Below are 24,580 nucleotides of genomic sequence, written 5' to 3'. Positions count from 1 at the left end.
GAATGGGAAACTCGCGTGAAACAAAGTATAGGTTTTCATTATGTGAATAATTTTAAAATCTTAGCTCAAACGGCTGCAAAACCTGTTTGCCCAGCATGGGATATTGAGTTCTATAAGATAAAGCCATAAACATGTTTGTCTGAGTCTTCTATCAAAAGTTACAGCGATTTATATGAAGTTGTTCAAAAACGCTTTATTTCGCCAAGACAATGCGTTTCTCACTGTTACATGCATTTGAATGGGAAACTCGACCGAAACAAAGTATAGGTTTTCATTATGTGTATAACTTGGAAATCTTAGCTCAAACAGCTGCAAAACCTGTTTGCCCAGCACGGGGATATTGAGTTCTATAAGATAAAGCCATAAACATGTTTGTCTGAGTCTTCTATCAAAAGTTACAGCGATTTATATGAAGTTGTTCAAAAACGCTTTATTTCGCCAAGACAATGCGTTTCTCACTGTTGCATGCATTTGAATGGGAAACTCGCGTGAAACAAAGTATAGGTTTTCATTATGTGAATAATTTTAAAATCTTAGCTCAAACGGCTGCAAAACCTGTTTGCCCAGCATGGGATATTGAGTTCTATAAGATAAAGCCATAAACATGTTTGTCTGAGTCTTCTATCAAAAGTTACAGCGATTTATATGAAGTTGTTCAAAAACGCTTTATTTCGCCAAGACAATGCGTTTCTCACTGTTACATGCATTTGAATGGGAAACTCGACCGAAACAAAGTATAGGTTTTCATTATGTGTATAACTTGGAAATCTTAGCTCAAACAGCTGCAAATCCTGTTTTCCCAGCACGGGGATATTGAGTTCTATAAGATAAAGCCATAAACATGTTTGTCTGAGTCTTCTATCAAAAGTTACAGCGATTTATATGAAGTTGTTCAAAAACGCTTTATTTCGCCAAGACAATGCGTTTCTCACTGTTACATGCATTTGAATGGGAAACTCGACCGAAACAAAGTATAGGTTTTCATTATGTGAATAATTTTAAAATCTTAGCTCAAACGGCTGCAAAACCTGTTTGCCCAGCACGGGGATATTGAGTTCTATAAGATAAAGCCATAAACATGTTTGTCTGAGTCTTCTATCAAAAGTTACAGCGATTTATATGAAGTTGTTCAAAAACGCTTTATTTCGCCAAGACAATGCGTTTCTCACTGTTACATGCATTTGAATGGGAAACTCGACCGAAACAAAGTATAGGTTTTCATTATGTGAATAATTTTAAAATCTTAGCTCAAACGGCTGCAAAACCTGTTTGCCCAGCACGGGGATATTGAGTTCTATAAGATAAAGCCATAAACATGTTTGTCTGAGTCTTCTATCAAAAGTTACAGCGATTTATATGAAGTTGTTCAAAAACGCTTTATTTCGCCAAGACAATGCGTTTCTCACTGTTACATGCATTTGAATGGGAAACTCGCCTGAAACAAAGTATAGGTTTTCATTATGTGAATAATTTTAAAATCTTAGCTCAAATGGCTGCAAAACCTGTTTGCCCAGCACGGGGATATTGAGTTCTATAAGATAAAGCCATAAACATGTTTGTCTGAGTCTTCTATCAAAAGTTACAGCGATTTATATGAAGTTGTTCAAAAACGCTTTATTTCGCCAAGACAATGCGTTTCTCACTGTTACATGCATTTGAATGGGAAACTCGCCTGAAACAAAGTATAGGTTTTCATTATGTGAATAATTTTAAAATCTTAGCTCAAACGGCTGCAAAACCTGTTTGCCCAGCACGGGGATATTGAGTTCTATAAGATAAAGCCATAAACATGTTTGTCTGAGTCTTCTATCAAAAGTTACAGCGATTTATATGAAGTTGTTCAAAAACGCTTTATTTCGCCAAGACAATGCGTTTCTCACTGTTACATGCATTTGAATGGGAAACTCGACCGAAACAAAGTATAGGTTTTCATTATGTGTATAACTTGGAAATCTTAGCTCAAACAGCTGCAAATCCTGTTTTCCCAGCACGGGGATATTGAGTTCTATAAGATAAAGCCATAAACATGTTTGTCTGAGTCTTCTATCAAAAGTTACAGCGATTTATATGAAGTTGTTCAAAAACGCTTTATTTCGCCAAGACAATGCGTTTCTCACTGTTACATGCATTTGAATGGGAAACTCGACCGAAACAAAGTATAGGTTTTCATTATGTGAATAATTTTAAAATCTTAGCTCAAACGGCTGCAAAACCTGTTTGCCCAGCACGGGGATATTGAGTTCTATAAGATAAAGCCATAAACATGTTTGTCTGAGTCTTCTATCAAAAGTTACAGCGATTTATATGAAGTTGTTCAAAAACGCTTTATTTCGCCAAGACAATGCGTTTCTCACTGTTACATGCATTTGAATGGGAAACTCGCCTGAAACAAAGTATAGGTTTTCATTATGTGAATAATTTTAAAATCTTAGCTCAAATGGCTGCAAAACCTGTTTGCCCAGCACGGGGATATTGAGTTCTATAAGATAAAGCCATAAACATGTTTGTCTGAGTCTTCTATCAAAAGTTACAGCGATTTATATGAAGTTGTTCAAAAACGCTTTATTTCGCCAAGACAATGCGTTTCTCACTGTTACATGCATTTGAATGGGAAACTCGCCTGAAACAAAGTATAGGTTTTCATTATGTGAATAATTTTAAAATCTTAGCTCAAACGGCTGCAAAACCTGTTTGCCCAGCACGGGGATATTGAGTTCTATAAGATAAAGCCATAAACATGTTTGTCTGAGTCTTCTATCAAAAGTTACAGCGATTTATATGAAGTTGTACAAAAACGCTTTATTTCGCCAAGACAGTGTGTTTCTCACTGTTACATGCATTTGAATGGGAAACTCGACCGAAACAAAGTATAGGTTTTCATTATGTGTATAACTTGGAAATCTTAGCTCAAACAGCTGCAAATCCTGTTTTCCCAGCACGGGGACCTTGAGTTCTATAAGATAAAGCCATAAACATGTTTGTCTGAGTCTTCTATCAAAAGTTACAGCTATTTATATGAAGTTGTACAAAAACGCTTTCTTTCGCCAAGACAGTGCGTTTCTCACTGTTGCATGCATTTGAATGGGGAACTCGACCGAAACAAAGTATAGGTTTTCATTATGTGTATAACTTGGAAATCTTAGCTCAAACAGCTGCAAAACCTGTTTTCCCAGCACGGGGATATTGAGTTCTATAAGATAAAGCCATAAACATGTGTATCCGAGTCTTCTATCAAAAGTTACAGCGATTTATATGAAGTTGTACAAAAACGCTTTCTTTCGCCAAGACAGTGCGTTTCTCACTGTTACATGCATTTGAATGGGAAACTCGCCTGAAACAAAGTATAGGTTTTCATTATGTGAATAATTTTAAAATCTTAGCTCAAACGGCTGCAAAACCTGTTTGCCCAGCACGGGGATATTGAGTTCTATAAGATAAAGCCATAAACATGTTTGTCTGATCTTCTATCAAAAGTTACAGCGATTTATATGAAGTTGTTCAAAAACGCTTTATTTCGCCAAGACAATGCGTTTCTCACTGTTACATGCATTTGAATGGGAAACTCGACCGAAACAAAGTATAGCTTTTCATTATGTGAATAATTTTAAAATCTTAGCTCAAACAGCTGCAAATCCTGTTTGCCCAGCACGGGGATATTGAGTTCTATAAGATAAAGCCATAAACATGTTTGTCTGAGTCTTCTATCAAAAGTTACAGCGATTTATATGAAGTTGTTCAAAAACGCTTTATTTCGCCAAGACAATGCGTTTCTCACTGTTACATGCATTTGAATGGGAAACTCGACCGAAACAAAGTATAGGTTTTCATTATGTGAATAATTTTAAAATCTTAGCTCAAACGGCTGCAAAACCTGTTTGCCCAGCATGGGGATATTGAGTTCTATAAGATAAAGCCATAAACATGTTTGTCTGAGTCTTCTATCAAAAGTTACAGCGATTTATATGAAGTTGTTCAAAAACGCTTTATTTCGCCAAGACAATGCGTTTCTCACTGTTACATGCATTTGAATGGGAAACTCGACCGAAACAAAGTATAGGTTTTCATTATGTGTATAACTTGGAAATCTTAGCTCAAACAGCTGCAAAACCTGTTTTCCCAGCACGGGGATATTGAGTTCTATAAGATAAAGCCATAAACATGTGTATCCGAGTCTTCTATCAAAAGTTACAGCGATTTATATGAAGTTGTACAAAAACGCTTTCTTTCGCCAAGACAGTGCGTTTCTCACTGTTACATGCATTTGAATGGGAAACTCGCCTGAAACAAAGTATAGGTTTTCATTATGTGAATAATTTTAAAATCTTAGCTCAAACGGCTGCAAAACCTGTTTGCCCAGCACGGGGATATTGAGTTCTATAAGATAAAGCCATAAACATGTTTGTCTGATCTTCTATCAAAAGTTACAGCGATTTATATGAAGTTGTTCAAAAACGCTTTATTTCGCCAAGACAATGCGTTTCTCACTGTTACATGCATTTGAATGGGAAACTCGACCGAAACAAAGTATAGCTTTTCATTATGTGAATAATTTTAAAATCTTAGCTCAAACGGCTGCAAAACCTGTTTGCCCAGCACGGGGATATTGAGTTCTATAAGATAAAGCCATAAACATGTTTGTCTGAGTCTTCTATCAAAAGTTACAGCGATTTATATGAAGTTGTTCAAAAACGCTTTATTTCGCCAAGACAATGCGTTTCTCACTGTTACATGCATTTGAATGGGAAACTCGACCGAAACAAAGTATAGGTTTTCATTATGTGAATAATTTTAAAATCTTAGCTCAAACGGCTGCAAAACCTGTTTGCCCAGCATGGGGATATTGAGTTCTATAAGATAAAGCCATAAACATGTTTGTCTGAGTCTTCTATCAAAAGTTACAGCGATTTATATGAAGTTGTTCAAAAACGCTTTATTTCGCCAAGACAATGCGTTTCTCACTGTTACATGCATTTGAATGGGAAACTCGACCGAAACAAAGTATAGGTTTTCATTATGTGTATAACTTGGAAATCTTAGCTCAAACAGCTGCAAATCCTGTTTTCCCAGCACGGGGATATTGAGTTCTATAAGATAAAGCCATAAACATGTTTGTCTGAGTCTTCTATCAAAAGTTACAGCGATTTATATGAAGTTGTTCAAAAACGCTTTATTTCGCCAAGACAATGCGTTTCTCACTGTTACATGCATTTGAATGGGAAACTCGACCGAAACAAAGTATAGGTTTTCATTATGTGAATAATTTTAAAATCTTAGCTCAAACGGCTGCAAAACCTGTTTGCCCAGCATGGGGATATTGAGTTCTATAAGATAAAGCCATAAACATGTTTGTCTGAGTCTTCTATCAAAAGTTACAGCGATTTATATGAAGTTGTTCAAAAACGCTTTATTTCGCCAAGACAATGCGTTTCTCACTGTTACATGCATTTGAATGGGGAACTCGCCCGAAACAAAGTATAGGTTTTCATTATGTGTATAACTTGGAAATCTTAGCTCAAACAGCTGCAAAACCTGTTTGCCCAGCACGGGGACCTTGAGTTCTATAAGATAAAGCCATAAACATGTTTGTCTGAGTCTTCTATCAAAAGTTACAGCTATTTATATGAAGTTGTACAAAAACGCTTTCTTTCGCCAAGACAGTGCGTTTCTCACTGTTGCATGCATTTGAATGGGGAACTCGCCCGAAACAAAGTATAGGTTTTCATTATGTGTATAGCTTAGAAATCTTAGCTCAAACAGCTGCAAATCCTGTTTTCCCAGCACGGGGACCTTGAGTTCTATAAGATAAAGCCATAAACATGTGTATCCGAGTCTTCTATCAAAAGTTACAGCTATTTATATGAAGTTGTACAAAAACGCTTTCTTTCGCCAAGACAGTGCGTTTCTCACTGTTACATGCATTTGAATGGGGAACTCGCCCGAAACAAAGTATAGGTTTTCATTATGTGTATAACTTAAAAATCTTAGCTCAAACAGCTGCAAATCCTGTTTTCTCAGCACAGGGACCTTGAGTTCTATAAGATAAAGCCATAAACATGTGTATCCGAGTCTTCTATCAAAAGTTACAGCTATTTATATGAAGTTGTACAAAAACGCTTTCTTTCGCCAAGACAGTGCGTTTCTCACTGTTACATGCATTTGAATGGGGAACTCGACCGAAACAAAGTATAGGTTTTCATTATGTGTATAACTTTAAAATCTTAGCTCAAACAGCTGCAAATCCTGTTTGCCCAGCACGGGGACCTTGAGTTCTATAAGATAAAGCCATAAACATGTGTATCCGAGTCTTCTATCAAAAGTTACAGCTATTTATATGAAGTTGTACAAAAACGCTTTCTTTCGCCAAGACAGTGCGTTTCTCACTGTTGCATGGGGAACTCGCCCGAAACAAAGTATAGGTTTTCATTATGTGTATAACTTGGAAATCTTAGCTCAAACAGCTGCAAAACCTGTTTGCCCAGCACGGGGACCTTGAGTTCTATAAGATAAAGCCATAAACATGTTTGTCTGAGTCTTCTATCAAAAGTTACAGCGATTTATATGAAGTTGTTCAAAAACGCTTTATTTCGCCAAGACAATGCGTTTCTCACTGTTACATGCATTTGAATGGGAAACTCGACCGAAACAAAGTATAGGTTTTCATTATGTGAATAATTTTAAAATCTTAGCTCAAACGGCTGCAAAACCTGTTTGCCCAGCATGGGGATATTGAGTTCTATAAGATAAAGCCATAAACATGTTTGTCTGAGTCTTCTATCAAAAGTTACAGCGATTTATATGAAGTTGTTCAAAAACGCTTTATTTCGCCAAGACAATGCGTTTCTCACTGTTACATGCATTTGAATGGGAAACTCGACCGAAACAAAGTATAGGTTTTCATTATGTGTATAACTTGGAAATCTTAGCTCAAACAGCTGCAAATCCTGTTTTCCCAGCACGGGGATATTGAGTTCTATAAGATAAAGCCATAAACATGTTTGTCTGAGTCTTCTATCAAAAGTTACAGCGATTTATATGAAGTTGTTCAAAAACGCTTTATTTCGCCAAGACAATGCGTTTCTCACTGTTACATGCATTTGAATGGGAAACTCGACCGAAACAAAGTATAGGTTTTCATTATGTGAATAATTTTAAAATCTTAGCTCAAACGGCTGCAAAACCTGTTTGCCCAGCATGGGGATATTGAGTTCTATAAGATAAAGCCATAAACATGTTTGTCTGAGTCTTCTATCAAAAGTTACAGCGATTTATATGAAGTTGTTCAAAAACGCTTTATTTCGCCAAGACAATGCGTTTCTCACTGTTACATGCATTTGAATGGGGAACTCGCCCGAAACAAAGTATAGGTTTTCATTATGTGTATAACTTGGAAATCTTAGCTCAAACAGCTGCAAAACCTGTTTGCCCAGCACGGGGACCTTGAGTTCTATAAGATAAAGCCATAAACATGTTTGTCTGAGTCTTCTATCAAAAGTTACAGCTATTTATATGAAGTTGTACAAAAACGCTTTCTTTCGCCAAGACAGTGCGTTTCTCACTGTTGCATGCATTTGAATGGGGAACTCGCCCGAAACAAAGTATAGGTTTTCATTATGTGTATAGCTTAGAAATCTTAGCTCAAACAGCTGCAAATCCTGTTTTCCCAGCACGGGGACCTTGAGTTCTATAAGATAAAGCCATAAACATGTGTATCCGAGTCTTCTATCAAAAGTTACAGCTATTTATATGAAGTTGTACAAAAACGCTTTCTTTCGCCAAGACAGTGCGTTTCTCACTGTTACATGCATTTGAATGGGGAACTCGCCCGAAACAAAGTATAGGTTTTCATTATGTGTATAACTTAAAAATCTTAGCTCAAACAGCTGCAAATCCTGTTTTCTCAGCACAGGGACCTTGAGTTCTATAAGATAAAGCCATAAACATGTGTATCCGAGTCTTCTATCAAAAGTTACAGCTATTTATATGAAGTTGTACAAAAACGCTTTCTTTCGCCAAGACAGTGCGTTTCTCACTGTTACATGCATTTGAATGGGGAACTCGACCGAAACAAAGTATAGGTTTTCATTATGTGTATAACTTTAAAATCTTAGCTCAAACAGCTGCAAATCCTGTTTGCCCAGCACGGGGACCTTGAGTTCTATAAGATAAAGCCATAAACATGTGTATCCGAGTCTTCTATCAAAAGTTACAGCTATTTATATGAAGTTGTACAAAAACGCTTTCTTTCGCCAAGACAGTGCGTTTCTCACTGTTGCATGGGGAACTCGCCCGAAACAAAGTATAGGTTTTCATTATGTGTATAACTTGGAAATCTTAGCTCAAACAGCTGCAAAACCTGTTTGCCCAGCACGGGGACCTTGAGTTCTATAAGATAAAGCCATAAACATGTTTGTCTGAGTCTTCTATCAAAAGTTACAGCGATTTATATGAAGTTGTTCAAAAACGCTTTATTTCGCCAAGACAATGCGTTTCTCACTGTTACATGCATTTGAATGGGAAACTCGACCGAAACAAAGTATAGGTTTTCATTATGTGAATAATTTTAAAATCTTAGCTCAAACGGCTGCAAAACCTGTTTGCCCAGCATGGGGATATTGAGTTCTATAAGATAAAGCCATAAACATGTTTGTCTGAGTCTTCTATCAAAAGTTACAGCGATTTATATGAAGTTGTTCAAAAACGCTTTATTTCGCCAAGACAATGCGTTTCTCACTGTTACATGCATTTGAATGGGAAACTCGACCGAAACAAAGTATAGGTTTTCATTATGTGTATAACTTGGAAATCTTAGCTCAAACAGCTGCAAATCCTGTTTTCCCAGCACGGGGATATTGAGTTCTATAAGATAAAGCCATAAACATGTTTGTCTGAGTCTTCTATCAAAAGTTACAGCGATTTATATGAAGTTGTTCAAAAACGCTTTATTTCGCCAAGACAATGCGTTTCTCACTGTTACATGCATTTGAATGGGAAACTCGACCGAAACAAAGTATAGGTTTTCATTATGTGAATAATTTTAAAATCTTAGCTCAAACGGCTGCAAAACCTGTTTGCCCAGCATGGGGATATTGAGTTCTATAAGATAAAGCCATAAACATGTTTGTCTGAGTCTTCTATCAAAAGTTACAGCGATTTATATGAAGTTGTTCAAAAACGCTTTATTTCGCCAAGACAATGCGTTTCTCACTGTTACATGCATTTGAATGGGGAACTCGCCCGAAACAAAGTATAGGTTTTCATTATGTGTATAACTTGGAAATCTTAGCTCAAACAGCTGCAAAACCTGTTTGCCCAGCACGGGGACCTTGAGTTCTATAAGATAAAGCCATAAACATGTTTGTCTGAGTCTTCTATCAAAAGTTACAGCGATTTATATGAAGTTGTTCAAAAACGCTTTATTTCGCCAAGACAATGCGTTTCTCACTGTTACATGCATTTGAATGGGAAACTCGACCGAAACAAAGTATAGGTTTTCATTATGTGAATAATTTTAAAATCTTAGCTCAAACGGCTGCAAAACCTGTTTGCCCAGCATGGGGATATTGAGTTCTATAAGATAAAGCCATAAACATGTTTGTCTGAGTCTTCTATCAAAAGTTACAGCGATTTATATGAAGTTGTTCAAAAACGCTTTATTTCGCCAAGACAATGCGTTTCTCACTGTTACATGCATTTGAATGGGAAACTCGACCGAAACAAAGTATAGGTTTTCATTATGTGTATAACTTGGAAATCTTAGCTCAAACAGCTGCAAATCCTGTTTTCCCAGCACGGGGATATTGAGTTCTATAAGATAAAGCCATAAACATGTTTGTCTGAGTCTTCTATCAAAAGTTACAGCGATTTATATGAAGTTGTTCAAAAACGCTTTATTTCGCCAAGACAATGCGTTTCTCACTGTTACATGCATTTGAATGGGAAACTCGACCGAAACAAAGTATAGGTTTTCATTATGTGAATAATTTTAAAATCTTAGCTCAAACGGCTGCAAAACCTGTTTGCCCAGCATGGGGATATTGAGTTCTATAAGATAAAGCCATAAACATGTTTGTCTGAGTCTTCTATCAAAAGTTACAGCGATTTATATGAAGTTGTTCAAAAACGCTTTATTTCGCCAAGACAATGCGTTTCTCACTGTTACATGCATTTGAATGGGGAACTCGCCCGAAACAAAGTATAGGTTTTCATTATGTGTATAACTTGGAAATCTTAGCTCAAACAGCTGCAAAACCTGTTTGCCCAGCACGGGGACCTTGAGTTCTATAAGATAAAGCCATAAACATGTTTGTCTGAGTCTTCTATCAAAAGTTACAGCTATTTATATGAAGTTGTACAAAAACGCTTTCTTTCGCCAAGACAGTGCGTTTCTCACTGTTGCATGCATTTGAATGGGGAACTCGCCCGAAACAAAGTATAGGTTTTCATTATGTGTATAGCTTAGAAATCTTAGCTCAAACAGCTGCAAATCCTGTTTTCCCAGCACGGGGACCTTGAGTTCTATAAGATAAAGCCATAAACATGTGTATCCGAGTCTTCTATCAAAAGTTACAGCTATTTATATGAAGTTGTACAAAAACGCTTTCTTTCGCCAAGACAGTGCGTTTCTCACTGTTACATGCATTTGAATGGGGAACTCGCCCGAAACAAAGTATAGGTTTTCATTATGTGTATAACTTAAAAATCTTAGCTCAAACAGCTGCAAATCCTGTTTTCTCAGCACAGGGACCTTGAGTTCTATAAGATAAAGCCATAAACATGTGTATCCGAGTCTTCTATCAAAAGTTACAGCTATTTATATGAAGTTGTACAAAAACGCTTTCTTTCGCCAAGACAGTGCGTTTCTCACTGTTACATGCATTTGAATGGGGAACTCGACCGAAACAAAGTATAGGTTTTCATTATGTGTATAACTTTAAAATCTTAGCTCAAACAGCTGCAAATCCTGTTTGCCCAGCACGGGGACCTTGAGTTCTATAAGATAAAGCCATAAACATGTGTATCCGAGTCTTCTATCAAAAGTTACAGCTATTTATATGAAGTTGTACAAAAACGCTTTCTTTCGCCAAGACAGTGCGTTTCTCACTGTTGCATGGGGAACTCGCCCGAAACAAAGTATAGGTTTTCATTATGTGTATAACTTGGAAATCTTAGCTCAAACAGCTGCAAAACCTGTTTGCCCAGCACGGGGACCTTGAGTTCTATAAGATAAAGCCATAAACATGTTTGTCTGAGTCTTCTATCAAAAGTTACAGCGATTTATATGAAGTTGTTCAAAAACGCTTTATTTCGCCAAGACAATGCGTTTCTCACTGTTACATGCATTTGAATGGGAAACTCGACCGAAACAAAGTATAGGTTTTCATTATGTGAATAATTTTAAAATCTTAGCTCAAACGGCTGCAAAACCTGTTTGCCCAGCATGGGGATATTGAGTTCTATAAGATAAAGCCATAAACATGTTTGTCTGAGTCTTCTATCAAAAGTTACAGCGATTTATATGAAGTTGTTCAAAAACGCTTTATTTCGCCAAGACAATGCGTTTCTCACTGTTACATGCATTTGAATGGGAAACTCGACCGAAACAAAGTATAGGTTTTCATTATGTGTATAACTTGGAAATCTTAGCTCAAACAGCTGCAAATCCTGTTTTCCCAGCACGGGGATATTGAGTTCTATAAGATAAAGCCATAAACATGTTTGTCTGAGTCTTCTATCAAAAGTTACAGCGATTTATATGAAGTTGTTCAAAAACGCTTTATTTCGCCAAGACAATGCGTTTCTCACTGTTACATGCATTTGAATGGGAAACTCGACCGAAACAAAGTATAGGTTTTCATTATGTGAATAATTTTAAAATCTTAGCTCAAACGGCTGCAAAACCTGTTTGCCCAGCATGGGGATATTGAGTTCTATAAGATAAAGCCATAAACATGTTTGTCTGAGTCTTCTATCAAAAGTTACAGCGATTTATATGAAGTTGTTCAAAAACGCTTTATTTCGCCAAGACAATGCGTTTCTCACTGTTACATGCATTTGAATGGGGAACTCGCCCGAAACAAAGTATAGGTTTTCATTATGTGTATAACTTGGAAATCTTAGCTCAAACAGCTGCAAAACCTGTTTGCCCAGCACGGGGACCTTGAGTTCTATAAGATAAAGCCATAAACATGTTTGTCTGAGTCTTCTATCAAAAGTTACAGCTATTTATATGAAGTTGTACAAAAACGCTTTCTTTCGCCAAGACAGTGCGTTTCTCACTGTTGCATGCATTTGAATGGGGAACTCGCCCGAAACAAAGTATAGGTTTTCATTATGTGTATAGCTTAGAAATCTTAGCTCAAACAGCTGCAAATCCTGTTTTCCCAGCACGGGGACCTTGAGTTCTATAAGATAAAGCCATAAACATGTGTATCCGAGTCTTCTATCAAAAGTTACAGCTATTTATATGAAGTTGTACAAAAACGCTTTCTTTCGCCAAGACAGTGCGTTTCTCACTGTTACATGCATTTGAATGGGGAACTCGCCCGAAACAAAGTATAGGTTTTCATTATGTGTATAACTTAAAAATCTTAGCTCAAACAGCTGCAAATCCTGTTTTCTCAGCACAGGGACCTTGAGTTCTATAAGATAAAGCCATAAACATGTGTATCCGAGTCTTCTATCAAAAGTTACAGCTATTTATATGAAGTTGTACAAAAACGCTTTCTTTCGCCAAGACAGTGCGTTTCTCACTGTTACATGCATTTGAATGGGGAACTCGACCGAAACAAAGTATAGGTTTTCATTATGTGTATAACTTTAAAATCTTAGCTCAAACAGCTGCAAATCCTGTTTGCCCAGCACGGGGACCTTGAGTTCTATAAGATAAAGCCATAAACATGTGTATCCGAGTCTTCTATCAAAAGTTACAGCTATTTATATGAAGTTGTACAAAAACGCTTTCTTTCGCCAAGACAGTGCGTTTCTCACTGTTGCATGGGGAACTCGCCCGAAACAAAGTATAGGTTTTCATTATGTGTATAACTTGGAAATCTTAGCTCAAACAGCTGCAAAACCTGTTTGCCCAGCACGGGGACCTTGAGTTCTATAAGATAAAGCCATAAACATGTTTGTCTGAGTCTTCTATCAAAAGTTACAGCTATTTATATGAAGTTGTACAAAAACGCTTTCTTTCGCCAAGACAGTGCGTTTCTCACTGTTACATGCATTTGAATGGGGAACTCGACCGAAACAAAGTTTAGGTTTTCATTATGTGTATAGCTTGGAAATCTTAGCTCAAACAGCTGCAAAACCTGTCTGCCCAGCACGGGGACCTTGAGTTCTATAAGATAAAGCCATAAACATGTGTATCCGAGTCTTCTATCAAAAGTTACAGCGATTTATATGAAGTTGTACAAAAACGCTTTCTTTTGCCAAGACAGTGCGTTTCTCACTGTTGCATGCATTTGAATGGGGAACTCGACCGAAACAAAGTTTAGGTTTTCATTATGTGTATAACTTGGAAATCTTAGCTCAAACAGCTGCAAAACCTGTTTTCCCAGCACGGGGACCTTGAGTTCTATAAGATAAAGCCATAAACATGTGTATCCGAGTCTTCTATCAAAAGTTACAGCTATTTATATGAAGTTGTACAAAAACGCTTTCTTTCGCCAAGACAGTGCGTTTCTCACTGTTACATGCATTTGAATGGGGAACTCGACCGAAACAAAGTATAGGTTTTCATTATGTGTATAACTTAAAAAGCTTAGCTCAAACAGCTGCAAATCCTGTTTGCCCAGCACGGGGACCTTGAGTTCTATAAGATAAAGCCATAAACATGTGTATCCGAGTCTTCTATCAAAAGTTACAGCTATTTATATGAAGTTGTACAAAAACGCTTTCTTTCGCCAAGACAGTGCGTTTCTCACTGTTGCATGCATTTGAATGGGGAACTCGCCCGAAACAAAGTATAGGTTTTCATTATGTGTATAACTTGGAAATCGTAGCTCAAACAGCTGCAAATCCTGTTTGCCCAGCACGGGGACCTTGAGTTCTATAAGATAAAGCCATAAACATGTGTATCCGAGTCTTCTATCAAAAGTTTCAGCTATTTATATGAAGTTGTACAAAAACGCTTTCTTTCGCCAAGACAGTGCGTTTCTCACTGTTGCATGCATTTGAATGGGGAACTCGCCCGAAACAAAGTATAGGTTTTCATTATGTGTATAACTTGGAAATCTTAGCTCAAACAGCTGCAAATCCTGTTTTCCCAGCACGGGGACCTTGAGTTCTATAAGATAAAGCCATAAACATGTTTGTCTGAGTCTTCTATCAAAAGTTACAGCTATTTATATGAAGTTGTACAAAAACGCTTTATTTCGCCAAGACAGTGCGTTTCTCACTGTTACATGCATTTGAATGGGGAACTCGACCGAAACAAAGTTTAGGTTTTCATTATGTGTATAACTTGGAAATCTTAGCTCAAACAAGCTGCAAATCCTGTTTTCCCAGCACGGGGACCTTGAGTTCTATAAGATAAAGCCATAAACATGTTTGTCTGAGTCTTCTATCAAAAGTTACAGCTATTTATATGAAGTTGTACAAAAACGCTTTCTTTTGCCAAGACAGTGCGTTTCTCACTGTTGCATGCATTTGAATGGGGAACTCGACCGAAACAAAGTATAGGTTTTCATTATGTGTATAACTTGGAAATCTTAGCTCAAACAGCTGCAAAACCTGTTTTCCCAGCACGGGGATATTGAGTTCTATAAGATAAAGCCATAAACATGTGTATCCGAGTCTTCTATCAAAAGTTACAGCGATTTATATGAAGTTGTACAAAAACGCTTTCTTTCGCCAAGACAGTGCGTTTCTCACTGTTACATGCATTTGAATGGGAAACTCGCCTGAAACAAAGTATAGGTTTTCATTATGTGAATAATTTTAAAATCTTAGCTCAAACGGCTGCAAAACCTGTTTGCCCAGCACGGGGATATTGAGTTCTATAAGATAAAGCCATAAACATGTTTGTCTGATCTTCTATCAAAAGTTACAGCGATTTATATGAAGTTGTTCAAAAACGCTTTATTTCGCCAAGACAATGCGTTTCTCACTGTTACATGCATTTGAATGGGAAACTCGACCGAAACAAAGTATAGCTTTTCATTATGTGAATAATTTTAAAATCTTAGCTCAAACGGCTGCAAAACCTGTTTGCCCAGCACGGGGATATTGAGTTCTATAAGATAAAGCCATAAACATGTTTGTCTGAGTCTTCTATCAAAAGTTACAGCGATTTATATGAAGTTGTTCAAAAACGCTTTATTTCGCCAAGACAATGCGTTTCTCACTGTTACATGCATTTGAATGGGAAACTCGACCGAAACAAAGTATAGGTTTTCATTATGTGAATAATTTTAAAATCTTAGCTCAAACGGCTGCAAAACCTGTTTGCCCAGCATGGGGATATTGAGTTCTATAAGATAAAGCCATAAACATGTTTGTCTGAGTCTTCTATCAAAAGTTACAGCGATTTATATGAAGTTGTTCAAAAACGCTTTATTTCGCCAAGACAATGCGTTTCTCACTGTTACATGCATTTGAATGGGAAACTCGACCGAAACAAAGTATAGGTTTTCATTATGTGTATAACTTGGAAATCTTAGCTCAAACAGCTGCAAATCCTGTTTTCCCAGCACGGGGATATTGCGTTCTATAAGATAAAGCCATAAACATGTTTGTCTGAGTCTTCTATCAAAAGTTACAGCGATTTATATGAAGTTGTTCAAAAACGCTTTATTTCGCCAAGACAATGCGTTTCTCACTGTTACATGCATTTGAATGGGGAACTCGCCCGAAACAAAGTATAGGTTTTCATTATGTGTATAACTTGGAAATCTTAGCTCAAACGGCTGCAAAACCTGTTTGCCCAGCACGGGGACCTTGAGTTCTATAAGATAAAGCCATAAACATGTTTGTCTGAGTCTTCTATCAAAAGTTACAGCTATTTATATGAAGTTGTACAAAAACGCTTTCTTTCGCCAAGACAGTGCGTTTCTCACTGTTGCATGCATTTGTATGGGGAACTCGCCCGAAACAAAGTATAGGTTTTCATTATGTGTATAGCTTAGAAATCTTAGCTCAAACAGCTGCAAATCCTGTTTTCCCAGCACGGGGACCTTGAGTTCTATAAGATAAAGCCATAAACATGTGTATCCGAGTCTTCTATCAAAAGTTACAGCTATTTATATGAAGTTGTACAAAAACGCTTTCTTTCGCCAAGACAGTGCGTTTCTCACTGTTACATGCATTTGAATGGGGAACTCGCCCGAAACAAAGTATAGGTTTTCATTATGTGTATAACTTAAAAATCTTAGCTCAAACAGCTGCAAATCCTGTTTTCTCAGCACAGGGACCTTGAGTTCTATAAGATAAAGCCATAAACATGTGTATCCGAGTCTTCTATCAAAAGTTACAGCTATTTATATGAAGTTGTACAAAAACGCTTTCTTTCGCCAAGACAGTGCGTTTCTCACTGTTACATGCATTTGAATGGGGAACTCGACCGAAACAAAGTATAGGTTTTCATTATGTGTATAACTTTAAAATCTTAGCTCAAACAGCTGCAAATCCTGTTTTCTCAGCACAGGGACCTTGAGTTCTATAAGATAAAGCCATAAACATGTGTATCCGAGTCTTCTATCAAAAGTTACAGCTATTTATATGAAGTTGTACAAAAACGCTTTCTTTCGCCAAGACAGTGCGTTTCTCACTGTTGCATGCATTTGTATGGGGAACTCGCCCGAAACAAAGTATAGGTTTTCATTATGTGTATAGCTTAGAAATCTTAGCTCAAACAGCTGCAAATCCTGTTTTCCCAGCACGGGGACCTTGAGTTCTATAAGATAAAGCCATAAACATGTGTATCCGAGTCTTCTATCAAAAGTTACAGCTATTTATATGAAGTTGTACAAAAACGCTTTCTTTCGCCAAGACAGTGCGTTTCTCACTGTTACATGCATTTGAATGGGGAACTCGCCCGAAACAAAGTATAGGTTTTCATTATGTGTATAACTTAAAAATCTTAGCTCAAACAGCTGCAAATCCTGTTTTCTCAGCACAGGGACCTTGAGTTCTATAAGATAAAGCCATAAACATGTGTATCCGAGTCTTCTATCAAAAGTTACAGCTATTTATATGAAGTTGTACAAAAACGCTTTCTTTCGCCAAGACAGTGCGTTTCTCACTGTTACATGCATTTGAATGGGGAACTCGACCGAAACAAAGTATAGGTTTTCATTATGTGTATAACTTTAAAATCTTAGCTCAAACAGCTGCAAATCCTGTTTGCCCAGCACGGGGACCTTGAGTTCTATAAGATAAAGCCATAAACATGTGTATCCGAGTCTTCTATCAAAAGTTACAGCTATTTATATGAAGTTGTACAAAAACGCTTTCTTTCGCCAAGACAGTGCGTTTCTCACTGTTGCATGGGGAACTCGCCCGAAACAAAGTATAGGTTTTCATTATGTGTATAACTTGGAAATCTTAGCTCAAACAGCTGCAAAACCTGTTTGCCCAGCACGGGGACCTTGAGTTCTATAAGATAAAGCCATAAACATGTTTGTCTGAGTCTTCTATCAAAAGTTACAGCTATTTATATGAAGTTGTACAAAAACGCTTTCTTTCGCCAAGACAGTGCGTTTCTCACTGTTACATGCATTTGAATGGGGAACTCGACCGAAACAAAGTTTAGGTTTTCATTATGTGTATAGCTTGGAAATCTTAGCTCAAACAGCTGCAAAACCTGTCTGCCCAGCACGGGGACCTTGAGTTCTATAAGATAAAGCCATAAACATGTGTATCCGAGTCTTCTATCAAAAGTTACAGCGATTTATATGAAGTTGTACAAAAACGCTTTCTTTTGCCAAGACAGTGCGTTTCTCACTGTTGCATGCATTTGAATGGGGAACTCGACCGAAACAAAGTTTAGGTTTTCATTATGTGTATAACTTGGAAATCTTAGCTCAAACAGCTGCAAAACCTGTTTTCCCAGCACGGGGACCTTGAGTTCTATAAGATAAAGCCATAAACATGTGTATCCGAGTCTTCTATCAAAAGTTACAGCTATTTATATGAAGTTGTACAAAAACGCTTTCTTTCGCCAAGACAGTGCGTTTCTCACTGTTACATGCATTTGAATGGGGAACTCGACCGAAACAAAGTATAGGTTTTCATTATGTGTATAACTTAAAAAGCTTAGCTCAAACAGCTGCAAATCCTGTTTGCCCAGCACGGGGACCTTGAGTTCTATAAGATAAAGCCATAAACATGTGTATCCGAGTCTTCTATCAAAAGTTACAGCTATTTATATGAAGTTGTACAAAAACGCTTTCTTTCGCCAAGACAGTGCGTTTCTCACTGTTACATGCATTTGAATGGGGAACTCGACCGAAACAAAGTATAGGTTTTCATTATGTGTATAACTTAAAAATCTTAGCTCAAACAGCTGCAAATCCTGTTTTCCCAGCACAGGGACCTTGAGTTCTATAAGATAAAGCCATAAACATGTGTATCCGAGTCTTCTATCAAAAGTTACAGCTATTTATATGAAGTTGTACAAAAACGCTTTCTTTCGCCAAGACAGTGCGTTTCTCACTGTTACATGCATTTGAATGGGGAACTCGACCGAAACAAAGTATAGGTTTTCATTATGTGTATAACTTAAAAAGCTTAGCTCAAACAGCTGCAAATCCTGTTTGCCCAGCACGGGGACCTTGAGTTCTATAAGATAAAGCCATAAACATGTGTATCCGAGTCTTCTATCAAAAGTTACAGCTATTTATATGAAGTTGTACAAAAACGCTTTCTTTCGCCAAGACAGTGCGTTTCTCACTGTTACATGCATTTGAATGGGGAACTCGACCGAAACAAAGTATAGGTTTTCATTATGTGTATAACTTAAAAATCTTAGCTCAAACAGCTGCAAATCCTGTTTGCCCAGCACGGGGACCTTGAGTTCTATAAGATAAAGCCATAAACATGTGTATCCGAGTCTTCTATCAAAAGTTACAGCTATTTATATGAAGTTGTACAAAAACGCTTTCTTTCGCCAAGACAGTGCGTTTCTCACTGTTACATGCATTTGAATGGGGAACTCGACCGAAACAAAGTATAGGTTTTCATTATGTGTATAACTTAAAAATCTTAGCTCAAACAGCTGCAAATCCTGTTTTCCCAGCACAGGGACCTTGAGTTCTATAAGATAAAGCCATAAACATGTTTGTCTGAGTCTTCTATCAAAAGTTACAGCTATTTATATGAAGTTGTACAAAAACGCTTTATTTCGCCAAGACAGTGCGTTTCTCACTGTTGCATGGGGAACTCGCCCGAAACAAAGTATAGGTTTTCATTATGTGTATAACTTGGAAATCTTAGCTCAAACAGCTGCAAAACCTGTTTCCCCAGCACGGGGACCTTGAGTTCTATAAGATAAAGCCATAAACATGTTTGTCTGAGTCTTCTATCAAAAGTTACAGCTATTTATATGAAGTTGTACAAAAACGCTTTCTTTCGCCAAGACAGTGCGTTTCTCACTGTTGCATGCATTTGAATGGGGAACTCGCCCGAAACAAAGTATAGGTTTTCATTATGTGTATAACTTGGAAATCTTAGCTCAAACAGCTGCAAATCCTGTTTTCCCAGCACGGGGACCTTGAGTTCTATAAGATAAAGCCATAAACATGTGTATCCGAGTCTTCTATCAAAAGTTACAGCGATTTATATGAAGTTGTACAAAAACGCTTTCTTTCGCCAAGACAGTGCGTTTCTCACTGTTGCATGCATTTGAATGGGGAACTCGCCCGAAACAAAGTATAGGTTTTCATTATGTGTATAACTTGGAAATCGTAGCTCAAACAGCTGCAAATCCTGTTTGCCCAGCACGGGGACCTTGAGTTCTATAAGATAAAGCCATAAACATGTGTATCCGAGTCTTCTATCAAAAGTTTCAGCTATTTATATGAAGTTGTACAAAAACGCTTTCTTTCGCCAAGACAGTGCGTTTCTCACTGTTGCATGCATTTGAATGGGGAACTCGCCCGAAACAAAGTATAGGTTTTCATTATGTGTATAACTTGGAAATCTTAGCTCAAACAGCTGCAAAACCTGTTTGCCCAGCACGGGGACCTTGAGTTCTATAAGATAAAGCCATAAACATGTTTGTCTGAGTCTTCTATCAAAAGTTACAGCTATTTATATGAAGTTGTACAAAAACGCTTTATTTCGCCAAGACAGTGCGTTTCTCACTGTTACATGCATTTGAATGGGGAACTCGACCGAAACAAAGTTTAGGTTTTCATTATGTGTATAACTTGGAAATCTTAGCTCAAACAGCTGCAAATCCTGTTTTCCCAGCACGGGGACCTTGAGTTCTATAAGATAAAGCCATAAACATGTTTGTCTGAGTCTTCTATCAAAAGTTACAGCTATTTATATGAAGTTGTACAAAAACGCTTTCTTTCGCCAAGACAGTGCGTTTCTCACTGTTACATGCATTTGAATGGGGAACTCGCCCGAAACAAAGTATAGGTTTTCATTATGTGTATAACTTGGAAATCTTAGCTCAAACAGCTGCAAATCCTGTTTTCTCAGCACAGGGACCTTGAGTTCTATAAGATAAAGCCATAAACATGTTTGTCTGAGTCTTCTATCAAAAGTTACAGCTATTTATATGAAGTTGTACAAAAACGCTTTCTTTTGCCAAGACAGTGCGTTTCTCACTGTTGCATGCATTTGAATGGGGAACTCGACCGAAACAAAGTTTAGGTTTTCATTATGTGTATAGCTTGGAAATCTTAGCTCAAACAGCTGCAAAACCTGTCTGCCCAGCACGGGGACCTTGAGTTCTATAAGATAAAGCCATAAACATGTGTATCCGAGTCTTCTATCAAAAGTTACAGCGATTTATATGAAGTTGTACAAAAACGCTTTCTTTCGCCAAGACAGTGCGTTTCTCACTGTTGCATGCATTTGAATGGGGAACTCGACCGAAACAAAGTATAGGTTTTCATTATGTGTATAACTTGGAAATCGTAGCTCAAACAGCTGCAAATCCTGTTTGCCCAGCACGGGGACCTTGAGTTCTATAAGATAAAGCCATAAACATGTGTATCCGAGTCTTCTATCAAAAGTTTCAGCTATTTATATGAAGTTGTACAAAAACGCTTTCTTTCGCCAAGACAGTGCGTTTCTCACTGTTGCATGCATTTGAATGGGGAACTCGCCCGAAACAAAGTATAGGTTTTCATTATGTGTATAACTTGGAAATCTTAGCTCAAACAGCTGCAAAACCTGTTTGCCCAGCACGGGGACCTTGAGTTCTATAAGATAAAGCCATAAACATGTTTGTCTGAGTCTTCTATCAAAAGTTACAGCTATTTATATGAAGTTGTACAAAAACGCTTTATTTCGCCAAGACAGTGCGTTTCTCACTGTTACATGCATTTGAATGGGGAACTCGACCGAAACAAAGTTTAGGTTTTCATTATGTGTATAACTTGGAAATCTTAGCTCAAACAGCTGCAAATCCTGTTTTCCCAGCACGGGGACCTTGAGTTCTATAAGATAAAGCCATAAACATGTTTGTCTGAGTCTTCTATCAAAAGTTACAGCTATTTATATGAAGTTGTACAAAAACGCTTTCTTTCGCCAAGACAGTGCGTTTCTCACTGTTACATGCATTTGAATGGGGAACTCGCCCGAAACAAAGTATAGGTTTTCATTATGTGTATAACTTGGAAATCTTAGCTCAAACAGCTGCAAATCCTGTTTTCTCAGCACAGGGACCTTGAGTTCTATAAGATAAAGCCATAAACATGTTTGTCTGAGTCTTCTATCAAAAGTTACAGCTATTTATATGAAGTTGTACAAAAACGCTTTCTTTTGCCAAGACAGTGCGTTTCTCACTGTTGCATGCATTTGAATGGGGAACTCGCCCGAAACAAAGTATAGGTTTTCATTATGTGTATAACTTGGAAATCTTAGCTCAAACAGCTGCAAAACCTGTTTGCCCAGCACGGGGACCTTGAGTTCTATAAGATAAAGCCATAAACATGTTTGTCTGAGTCTTCTATCAAAAGTTACAGCTATTTATATGAAGTTGTACAAAAACGCTTTCTTTCGCCAAGACAGTGCGTTTCTCACTGTTACATGCATTTGAATGGGGAACTCGACCGAAACAAAGTTTAGGTTTTCATTATGTGTATAGCTTGGAAATCTTAGCTCAAACAGCTGCAAAACCTGTCTGCCCAGCACGGGGACCTTGAGTTCTATAAGATAAAGCCATAAACATGTGTATCCGAGTCTTCTATCAAAAGTTACAGCGATTTATATGAAGTTGTACAAAAACGCTTTCTTTTGCCAAGACAGTGCGTTTCTCACTGTTGCATGCATTTGAATGGGGAACTCGACCGAAACAAAGTTTAGGTTTTCATTATGTGTATAACTTGGAAATCTTAGCTCAAACAGCTGCAAAACCTGTTTCCCCAGCACGGGGACCTTGAGTTCTATAAGATAAAGCCATAAACATGTTTGTCTGAGTCTTCTATCAAAAGTTACAGCGATTTATATGAAGTTGTACAAAAACGCTTTCTTTCGCCAAGACAGTGCGTTTCTCACTGTTGCATGCATTTGAATGGGGAACTCGCCCGAAACAAAGTATAGGTTTTCATTATGTGTATAACTTGGAAATCTTAGCTCAAACAGCTGCAAATCCTGTTTTCCCAGCACGGGGACCTTGAGTTCTATAAGATAAAGCCATAAACATGTGTATCCGAGTCTTCTATCAAAAGTTACAGCTATTTATATGAAGTTGTACAAAAACGCTTTCTTTCGCCAAGACAGTGCGTTTCTCACTGTTACATGCATTTGAATGGGGAACTCGACCGAAACAAAGTATAGGTTTTCATTATGTGTATAGCTTGGAAATCTTAGCTCAAACAGCTGCAAAACCTGTCTGCCCAGCACGGGGACCTTGAGTTCTATAAGATAAAGCCATAAACATGTTTGTCTGAGTCTTCTATCAAAAGTTACAGCTATTTATATGAAGTTGTACAAAAACGCTTTCTTTCGCCAAGACAGTGCGTTTCTCACTGTTGCATGCATTTGAATGGGGAACTCGCCCGAAACAAAGTATAGGTTTTCATTATGTGTATAACTTGGAAATCTTAGCTCAAACAGCTGCAAAACCTGTTTGCCCAGCACGGGGACCTTGAGTTCTATAAGATAAAGCCATAAACATGTTTGTCTGAGTCTTCTATCAAAAGTTACAGCTATTTATATGAAGTTGTACAAAAACGCTTTCTTTCGCCAAGACAGTGCGTTTCTCACTGTTACATGCATTTGAATGGGGAACTCGACCGAAACAAAGTTTAGGTTTTCATTATGTGTATAGCTTGGAAATCTTAGCTCAAACAGCTGCAAAACCTGTCTGCCCAGCACGGGGACCTTGAGTTCTATAAGATAAAGCCATAAACATGTGTATCCGAGTCTTCTATCAAAAGTTACAGCGATTTATATGAAGTTGTACAAAAACGCTTTCTTTTGCCAAGACAGTGCGTTTCTCACTGTTGCATGCATTTGAATGGGGAACTCGACCGAAACAAAGTTTAGGTTTTCATTATGTGTATAACTTGGAAATCTTAGCTCAAACAGCTGCAAAACCTGTTTTCCCAGCACAGGGACCTTGAGTTCTATAAGATAAAGCCATAAACATGTTTGTCTGAGTCTTCTATCAAAAGTTACAGCGATTTATATGAAGTTGTACAAAAACGCTTTCTTTCGCCAAGACAGTGCGTTTCTCACTGTTGCATGCATTTGAATGGGGAACTCGCCCGAAACAAAGTATAGGTTTTCATTATGTGTATAACTTGGAAATCTTAGCTCAAACAGCTGCAAATCCTGTTTTCCCAGCACGGGGACCTTGAGTTCTATAAGATAAAGCCATAAACATGTGTATCCGAGTCTTCTATCAAAAGTTACAGCTATTTATATGAAGTTGTACAAAAACGCTTTCTTTCGCCAAGACAGTGCGTTTCTCACTGTTACATGCATTTGAATGGGGAACTCGACCGAAACAAAGTATAGGTTTTCATTATGTGTATAGCTTGGAAATCTTAGCTCAAACAGCTGCAAAACCTGTCTGCCCAGCACGGGGACCTTGAGTTCTATAAGATAAAGCCATAAACATGTTTGTCTGAGTCTTCTATCAAAAGTTACAGCTATTTATATGAAGTTGTACAAAAACGCTTTCTTTCGCCAAGACAGTGCGTTTCTCACTGTTGCATGCATTTGAATGGGGAACTCGCCCGAAACAAAGTATAGGTTTTCATTATGTGTATAACTTGGAAATCTTAGCTCAAACAGCTGCAAAACCTGTTTGCCCAGCACGGGGACCTTGAGTTCTATAAGATAAAGCCATAAACATGTTTGTCTGAGTCTTCTATCAAAAGTTACAGCTATTTATATGAAGTTGTACAAAAACGCTTTCTTTCGCCAAGACAGTGCGTTTCTCACTGTTACATGC

The sequence above is a fragment of the Maylandia zebra genome, linkage group LG2 (genome assembly GCF_041146795.1).
Source record: "Maylandia zebra isolate NMK-2024a linkage group LG2, Mzebra_GT3a, whole genome shotgun sequence".
In the NCBI taxonomy this organism is placed as follows: Eukaryota; Metazoa; Chordata; class Actinopteri; order Cichliformes; family Cichlidae; genus Maylandia; species Maylandia zebra.
The sequence above is the reverse complement of the archived record's forward strand: the minus strand, read 5'-3'. Positions refer to the sequence as shown.